An 8,945-nucleotide genomic window follows, 5' to 3' on the forward strand; every position below is an offset into this window, starting at 1 on the left:
ACTCCCAACCCCATCTGGAGGCAAGTTACTCTTCCCCTCCATCCTCCAAGGATGTTGCCTCACCAGCTGTTCCAATTCTAGCCACGGAGGGAGTGACGCAGATATCCTTTTAGGCTGTGATTCTTCTGCTCCTGTCATGACACCAGCACCAGCTGCAGTCTCTGTGAGCAATGATGTGGAGAGACTTTATAACCATTCTGTCCCAAACCTGGCATCAGAGCCAACTGACTCCTGATCTGAATAGTACTGGCAAGACATCAAGGACAGACTTGAAGAACAAAAATGACCTTGAGAAAATGGGGCAGAAAATCACTTCTCTGAGGAAGAAAATGAAGAAGGAGCAGAAGGTGGATCTTATAAAAGAAAGACTGTTTCCTAAAGAATTATGATGTTTGATGTATGGGCTTGGGTATTATCAGAATCCTTACACTGAGCCAATGGATATTCCTAAAAATCTTGTTATAGAGTTCATCAATGTAATTATGAACTTCCAACACCAATTGGACAATCAGATCAAGTACAAGTTGATGATACTGTCTTCTTAATTTGAAAGGACCCAAGAAAGTTTGCTAGGGTTAAAATACTTAGTTACTATGGATGAAGAATTGAAATAAGCTAGAAAAGCATCTGACAAAGCCAACTACAGATTTTGACACCTTTTATACTTTCTGAAGCTCCATTATTTTCTGGGACAACCATATATAGTAACTAAATATTTCTATAGTAAGGTCCCGATATCTAACCATGTAAATGAAAGATGAAGAAACAAAGTTTTCATATTTTCAATTTTAGAATGTTGAGACTTTAACGCCTGCATTTATATTACCATACTTGAATTATTCAGTTTTAATGACTACGTGTAAAGGACCTTGCAAACTGTGCAGTTCCTTCTGACTTTTGACTACCTAAATGATGAAACAACACAATATTTGTGTCGAGTCTTTGTGCCACTGTAAGCTACACTACAGCTGTTTAATATATGCAGTCCAAATGGTACCTCTGACTCACCATAGCTGAGACACAGCTGTGTCATGTAGTCTTTAGTTTCTAGACAATATCAGACAAATTATTAAAGATTGTGAGCTGTTTTATGTTTCTCTTAAGTAGATACAGGAAAAGTCTATTTTAATAATGTTTGTATTAAAAGGTAATTTAATATTCTTTTCTTCCGATAGCAAGTGATTTTTTTGTAGAAACTAAGTTTCATGTGAAGGTTTCAGTGTTGGAAGGCTTTTTATTTTTATTTTTTGAAACAAAGTCTCATTCTGTCACCCAAGCTGGAGTGCACTGGTGGGATCTTAGCTCACTGCAACCTCCACTGCCTGGGCTCAAGCAATTCTCCCCCCTCAGCCTCTCAAGTAGCTGGGACTACAGGCGCATCCCAGCACACCCAGGTAATTTTTGTATTTTTTTTTTGTAGAGATGGGGTTTCATCATGTTGCCCAGGTTGGTCTTGTCTCAAACTCCTTGACTCAAGTGAGTTGCTTGCCTTGGTCTCCCAAAGTGCTGGGATTACAGGCGTGAGTCATTGTGCCCAGCCTTTGGAAGGCTTTTTAAATTTAAAAGCTTTGAGGTTTATCCATACTATTTGTCAAGTTTTTGGAGAATTTATTTTCACAGATCAGATTAAAGCTTCTAAAAATAAATGCTTTTAGTTGGAATGGTGTTGCTTTAAAAGTTGGTGACAGAACAAGCATTTGGTATTAAACAAGTATTGTTTGATTAACATATTTGTTAGTACTATTCATTATGAAAATGCATCCTTGTCTAAAACCATACGTGGCTATGGAAACCACTTTTGTAGTTCAGAATATACAGATTTTGTGTGCATTCAGCTATGTTACATGAAATCATCCCCACACTTAGCTTATAAGGATTGAACTTGCATTTAAAGGGATCAATGAATGTTACTGTTTGTGAAATGGAAAGTTTTATGTGCCACTTATAAACATTATCAATAAATCAGTACTTGGGAAAATTCTACTTTCTTAACCTATTGATACCAGGAATAATGTATGAAAAATTAAACAGAAATAAAATGACCTCGGGAACAGGAATCTTTAGGAGGCTAGAAACCCCTTCCCTTCCCAGAACTACAATTACTAAACAACCTTTTTCTTAGCTTCCCCATTATATTCAAGCTGTTTTATGTCATTCCCCTTTGCAGTCACTTGCTGCGCAGCCAAGAGTGTATGCCATCTCCTACTCACGAACAAGCCAGGAACTAATGGGTCTTACCATACCTGCGGCTGACTATGGGGAAAAGACTCCTAATATTGTAAAATTTTCCTCCACCTTTTAAATTCCGTAACTTATTTCAGTCATCTCATGGTTCTCATGTACCCTTTGTGAAGTCCTATTTAGCAATTTCAGGGGACAAAAAAACAAAACAAAAAAACCCTTGCTACTTCCCACTCCACTAAGCCAATTCTCTGAAAATGGATAGACTTACCTCCAGTGTTTATAGATCCCAAATTTTGATGGGTATGGAGAAAGATCTCTTATATACCCTTCTTCACCACATCCAGTGCTGAGTGCAGCTCCATCGCCCTCGTGTGTTTACATGTCTCTTCCTATGATACAAAGGTTGTGTTGGTAGCACCTCCATTTTTTGGTCAAAAAGTACAACATCTTCAGCCAGTGGGTGTGGTTTAGATGATGGGAGTTCAAGGGGATGTTCTAAGTTATATTCTAGAAGTGTTTATTTTCTCCATCCAGCTGCTGCAACTGATGAAGGCTTTGCTTTGTATTTGCCCCATTATTTAATCTAAAATTTAAAAGTTTAGAATTTAACCTGATTTGTGGAGCAGAGAGGTTGCAAGCACTTAACTCTCACTCAGTACCCATGTTGCCTTGCTACCTGGGTATCTGTCTGGCCCCCTTTCATAGAGTTTTTTTCAATCCATTAGCACCTCAGTAAAAATCTGCTACATCTTTCATCATTTGTAATGATGGAGAGTCACAGCTTCAGCCATTTGACAGGTTTCTCAAGGTGAAGGCTTTGATATCCATCACCTAGAGCAGTGGTCTCCAACCTTTTTGGCACCAGGGACCGATCATGGAAGACAATTTTTCCATGGAATGGGGAGGAGGGGGAGGATGGTTTTGAGATGAAACTGTTCTACCTCAGACCACCAGGTATTAGTCAGATCCTCATAAGGAGCCCACAAGATCCCTTGCATGTGCAGTTCACAATAGGGTTCACACTTCTATGAGAATCTAATGCCACTGCTGATCTGACAGGAGGCAGAGCTCAGGTGGTAATGCTCCCTTGCCCGTTGTTCACCTCCTGCTGTGCAGCCAGGTTCCTAACAGGCCATGGACCCAGTACCAGTCCACAGCCCAGGGACTGGGGACCCCTGACCTGGAGTACCTCAAAGCAAGTGACCCCCTCACTACTTTTCCTCTGCCCTGCTTTTTCTTATACACTGCTTGAAGAGAGCTCCCTTTTCTAGGTCAATGGGCATTACCTATTTGGTAATTGATAAGGGCAATTTGAGGAAGAAATAAGATACAACTTCTCTCCTTAGCACCTGTTTGGATGCTTACACTATGAATGAAGGAAATAGTTTTTGTTGCTGTTTTTCTGTTGTTGGTTGTTTTTGAGATGGAGTCTTGCTCTGCAACCCAGGCTGGAGTGCAGTGGTATGATCTCGGCTCACTGCAACCTCCACCCTCTGGGTTCAAGTGATTCTCCTGCCTCAGCCTCCTGAGTAACTGGGACTACAGGTGTGCACCACCGTGCCTGGCTAATTTTTGTATTTTTAGTAGAGACGGGGTTTCACCATGTTGGTCAGGCTGGTCTTAAACTCCTGGCCTTGTGATCCACCCACCTCGGCCTTCCAAAGGGTTGGGATTACAGGCATGAGCCACCACACCCGGCCAGGAAATTCTATTTAGTTTCAAAATATATTCTCTCTCCTTGACTTATAACTTTTCATGTTTTCCTAATTTTGAGTCCATTTTTTTTTTCCATTGCACTCCCATTCTAGACAGCTCTATTCTCGCACAGCCATGGCAGGACATCTTTAAATTTAAACAGAAAATACTAAAAGGAAAATCTCTATAATCCCAGTGACTAAGTACTGGGAGCCTATGTTCTCAATCTTCCTCCATATTGTGTTATTTGTATTATCAAGGTGATAATGTTATGTATTTGAATTGCTGACACATTGAAAATGAAGCTTAAGAAGAATGTATATAAAGCAAACACTATATTAGTACAATAATGAGAAAGTAAGGGGAAGCAGACTCAAAAGACATCTATTTGTAGTGTATTGTCTTTGTCTTAAATCTCATCCAAATAAACATACTGTAAAACAGAACAAAATGTTTATAAGACAACCAAGATAACTTGAATGCTGGATAGTTGATGAATTAACTTTTCAGGTGTGATAACGGTATTGTAGTTTTCTTTTTTGAAGAGCTGTATCTTTTAGGGATACTAAAATACTTTTTGATGAAATAATAAGGTGATGTCTGAGATTTGCTTCAAAACATTCTGGGAGTAGATGGGAAAGGGGATATAGACGAAACAAGATGAACCATGAAATGAACATATATTGTACATGTAAGTCATTACACTCTCCTCTCATTTGTATGTTAAAATTTTCCGTAATAAAAAGTAACAAAACACAGGGTGAGAGACATCTATTTACTCTGGCACCCATTATTTGAGCAAGAAGAGTCCAATTCCCACATCCAAACTCCCCAGCCTTTGGAAAAGGAATGTAGGCCAAACGCCCCAGGCTGCCCCTCTGAGGACCTCTGTCCCTGGGAGTAGCAATACCTGTTTCGGGTGGCACAGATAATAGAGAAGGAGGGAGGCTAGGTGAATGGTCATGCTACCCATACACATAGAAGAGCTGGCTACATGAAACAATAACCACAGAGAAGCAGGAGGGACCACTCACCCTCAGACTTAAGTGTTTTCCAGGTGCCCTGGGCCTACTTGACAGGGGCCAAGGTCACCTGTGCTGTAAAACTTCCACAGTACCGAGGCTATAGAGCATACCTGTTCCTAATTCACTTTTTGCCTCATGGCTGTGTAGGGTAGACTCAGCTCTGGGGCCTGGTACATTCCCTAGGATTACCCAGCAGCAGATTTGGGTCTTTGCATTGCCCCACCCCTGCTCCCCACTGAGGTAGAGCACTGAAAATGTGAACTAAGCAGGTGAATTCAAATTGTGGGAGTGGAGTGAGGGAGGTGCCACCATGTTTAGATTCTCTCTCAGCCTTGGCCTGCTAAAACGAGGAGGAAACAGTGCCTGGATGATAGAAAATAAGACAGTAGCCACCCACAGAAACAAGCTGAAAGCTGGGGCACAAAGGGCTACCTATCCTTCTTTTCCTTTTTTTTTTTTTGAGGCAGAGTCTCACTCAGTCGCCAGACTGGAGTGCAGTGGCGCGATCTCGGCTCACTGCAACCTCCGCCTCCTGGGGTTCAAGTGATTCTCCTGCCTCAGCCTCCCAAGTAGCTGGGACTATAGGCATGTGCCACAACGCCCAGCTAATTTTTGTATTTTTAGTAGAGATGCAGTTTCACCATGTTGGCCAGGATGGTCTTGATCTCTTGACCTCGTGATCCGCCCACCTCGGCCTCCCAAAGTGCTGGGATTACAGGCATGAGCCACCGCACCTGGCCATGGCTACCTATCCTTTGGGGCTCAAAAGATGGTTATGTGTGTCACAAGTGTACGTCTTGGGAATGTGACTGCTTCTATTTTGTTTCCTTTTCATTTGTTTAGTATCGGCCTCTCCCAGGTAGCCTTTTTTAAGCATCTGTATCAAGCATGTTATGTCATTTAATTTTCTCCCTGAAGATTACCTAAGATTATCACCTGAGGAAGGTGCTATTGGCCTATTACAAATAGAGAAACTGAAGTTAAAAGGTTAAGCACCTTCCCCACATTCAGACAGCTCAATAGTGGAAGAGATGGAATATAAGCCCTATTCTTATTTCACAAAGCTGCCTCCATGCTGGGGCAGGTAACGTTAATCCTAGGAAACTTCCCAAAACCCACCAAAAGAGAGAAGCACCCAGGGAACAGAGTTGAGAATGTTTATATCCTGTCCCTGCCAACTGCCAGCCAGTCTGCTTGGTTCTGTCACACTGGCATTTCTGGCTTTGGATGAATCAAAGGTGGCTGTTACTATGCTATGCTCCATCCTTGGTACACAGAGCACCTCGCCAGGCCTCTCTGCTACCATCACATCCGAGTTTCCAGAAATCATTCCCTGGTCATCTGCCTGGCTATCCATTCTCCACAATCCCCATGAATGGACGCCACCCAGGGCACAGAGTAAGCGTGAGCTGCTGTCTCCCCTTTCTAGCCACCACAACCTAGTTTGTTTCCTCTATTCCATGGAGACTGCTCTGGCCAGCTCATCAGGCATCTCTGAATCACAATGGCCACTTCCCAGAACTTGACTGCCCTCTTGAGTTTCTCAATCTCTCTCCTCCCTTGGCTCTGTGACAATGCTTTCTACCGGGGCCCTCTGCTTGCAGTGGATGCCCCTTCAGGCTGCAGGCTCTTTAACTCTCAGGGCTTCCCAGGGTTCTATCTTCCCTTCCCTCTGTATACTCTCTTGAGGTAACTTGCTGCTTCAGATTCTCTCAGCCTCCCCTGACTCCCAGGTCTCCAGCTGCTTGCTGTGTGCTGACCAACTCCCACAGGCCGGTGACCACATTCTGTTCCCCTTGCCATTGCAGGACTTAGATTAAATGCCATGCCACAAGGCATGGAATCTGGCTTTCCCAGTGGCCAAGAAATATCATCCCAGCAAGGAAGTGGGGAGCTAACACTGGACCCATGGCAAACTTTGGGCAGTAAAGCATGGGCAGGAAGCAGAGCAGGTGAATTTCCCCTCCATCCCTCCATCAATCCAAATACAATGTTCCAGCCAGTCATGGTGTTTCTGTGTAGCCTATCCAGAGACATCCAACATGGGAAAGTGACCAGCTGTCTTTGTGAGGCAGGAGCCAACTCACTAACACTAACCTTTGATTTTCTTTTCCTCCTTTCCCTCACTCTCACTGTTCTGAGACTTCACCCTCCAATAAAGTGCTAACACTAGCTTTGCCTAAGATTCGGTTTTCTAAGTAATTTGAATACAGACAGTAACCTCACCCAAACCATGCCTTTGACCACCATTGACACGTTCCCAACTCACTCCCCAGACTTTATCTTCAATCTGGACATTTCTGCTGAGCTCCAGACCCAGCAGGTTCCAACTGCCAAATGGACATCTCTGCTTGTACATTCTCAGAGGCACCTCAAACTCACGTCCAAAATAAAACTCATCTTCTGGCCGGGCACAGTGGCTCATGCCTATAATCCCAGCACTTTGGGAGGCCGAGGTGGGTGGATCCCTTGAGGTGAGGAGTTCGAGACCAGCCTGGCCAACATGGTGAAACCCTCTCTCTACTAAAAATACAAACATTAGCTGGGCATGGTGGCAGATGTCTATAATCCCAATTACTCAGGAGACTGAGGCAGAAGAATCCCTTGAACCCGGGAGGTGGAGATTGCAGTGAGCCAAGATCGTGCCACTGCACTCCAGCCTGGGCAACAGAGTAAGTAAGACTCTGTCCCAAAAACAAAACAAAACAAAAACAAAACAAAAACAAAACACCTCATCTTCCTCCTCCTCAAATACATGCCCTTTACTTGTATTTGGTGGGATGCAGAGATGGAAGACACCCTAAAGGAACTCCTGTCTAAAGCAGGAGAGGAGTTAACTACACTTAAAATAGAAACAGATGCTTACTGGCATAAAGTAGCGTAGTAGGAGCATGTACTGGAGAAGAGAAGCAAGCCTACTGTGTGCCAGCACAGTGCTTGATGCTTGCACGCACTATCTCATTTCACCTTCATAACAACCCTGTAAGATATAATTTTTCCATTCTGCAGGTAAGAAAACAGATCAGAGATTAGAAACCTTGCCAAAGTCACAAAGCAACTAAATCCAAGCACATCTGAAAAAAAGGTCTATTATCTTTTGCTGCCTCCAGAAGAGCAGCACCTAACAGGTCACAGGGATTGGAGATTTACTGAGGTGGCAATGCCAGAGCTATCTTAATAAATTGACAGGATGTCAGCTGAGGAATGGGGACGGGGCGGGGGCAGGAAGGTACAGTGGAGGGAAGGAGGTAGATGGCATTCTGGGTGGTGGGAAGAGGCCTGAGAGAGCACAGGGTGGCAAGGAAACTGCAGGAGTTCACTAAAGCTGAACCACCTGGCATGGGGGGAGAGGCTGGAGAGGTGGACAGGACCCAAATCATTGATGGTCTCATGGCCCATTCTAGTGAATTTAAATTTTAAAATCTAGACACATAGAGGAACCATTTCAGATCTTAAATCTAGTTGAAGAAATCATTTCAGGATTTAAACTGGGTAGTGACATTTAAACTGGCCCAGTATGCATTTTGGAAAGGTCCCTCATATCAATGTGTAGAACTGGTTGAAGAGAGGCAATGGAGGTAGGGTAACCAGTTTAAAAACTGCTGAAGTGCCCAGAGCAAGAAGTTATTTATAGACAAAGCTCGTGGATGTAAAAAAGTGGACAAATTTGAGAGATAGTAATGAAGGACAAACTGAACAGGACTGGATAACTAAATTAGCTAAGGAGATCAAAGAAGGAGTCAAGGATATCCAGGTTTGTGGCTTGTCACATGTAGGACACAGAAGAGATGATTTCAGTTTTGGATATGCTGACTCTTAAGATACCTGTGGGGCACTCACAAGGAGACAGCCAACAAATAATTGGGTGAATGAATTCGGCATTCAAGAGAGCAGTAGTTTAAGTAGTGAGAAACTGCCACCAAGGGAAAAGGATGGAACAAAAAGCCCTGTTCTCCTTTCAAAGTGCCACCAGAAGTTGCTTGGCCTCAGTGTCTTAACCACACCAATCAGAAGGTAGGTCAGCAGCTTGGGTAGAATCCA

At 43.3% G+C, this 8,945-nt stretch overlaps 1 long non-coding RNA gene across 1 annotated transcript; it reads right to left on the minus strand.

The window, feature by feature from the left end:
- Nucleotides 1-4,542: 4,542 nt before the first annotated feature.
- On the minus strand, nucleotides 4,543-8,615 carry LOC105540186. Its single transcript, XR_001006165.1, has 2 exons — nucleotides 7,636-8,615; nucleotides 4,543-7,299 (listed from the first exon to the last, which is right to left on the minus strand). It is a non-coding gene; the product is annotated as an uncharacterized LOC105540186 (long non-coding RNA).
- Nucleotides 8,616-8,945: the final 330 nt, after the last annotated feature.

Source organism: Mandrillus leucophaeus, unplaced genomic scaffold, assembly GCF_000951045.1.
Source record: "Mandrillus leucophaeus isolate KB7577 unplaced genomic scaffold, Mleu.le_1.0 Scaffold216, whole genome shotgun sequence".
NCBI lineage: Eukaryota > Metazoa > Chordata > Mammalia > Primates > Cercopithecidae > Mandrillus > Mandrillus leucophaeus.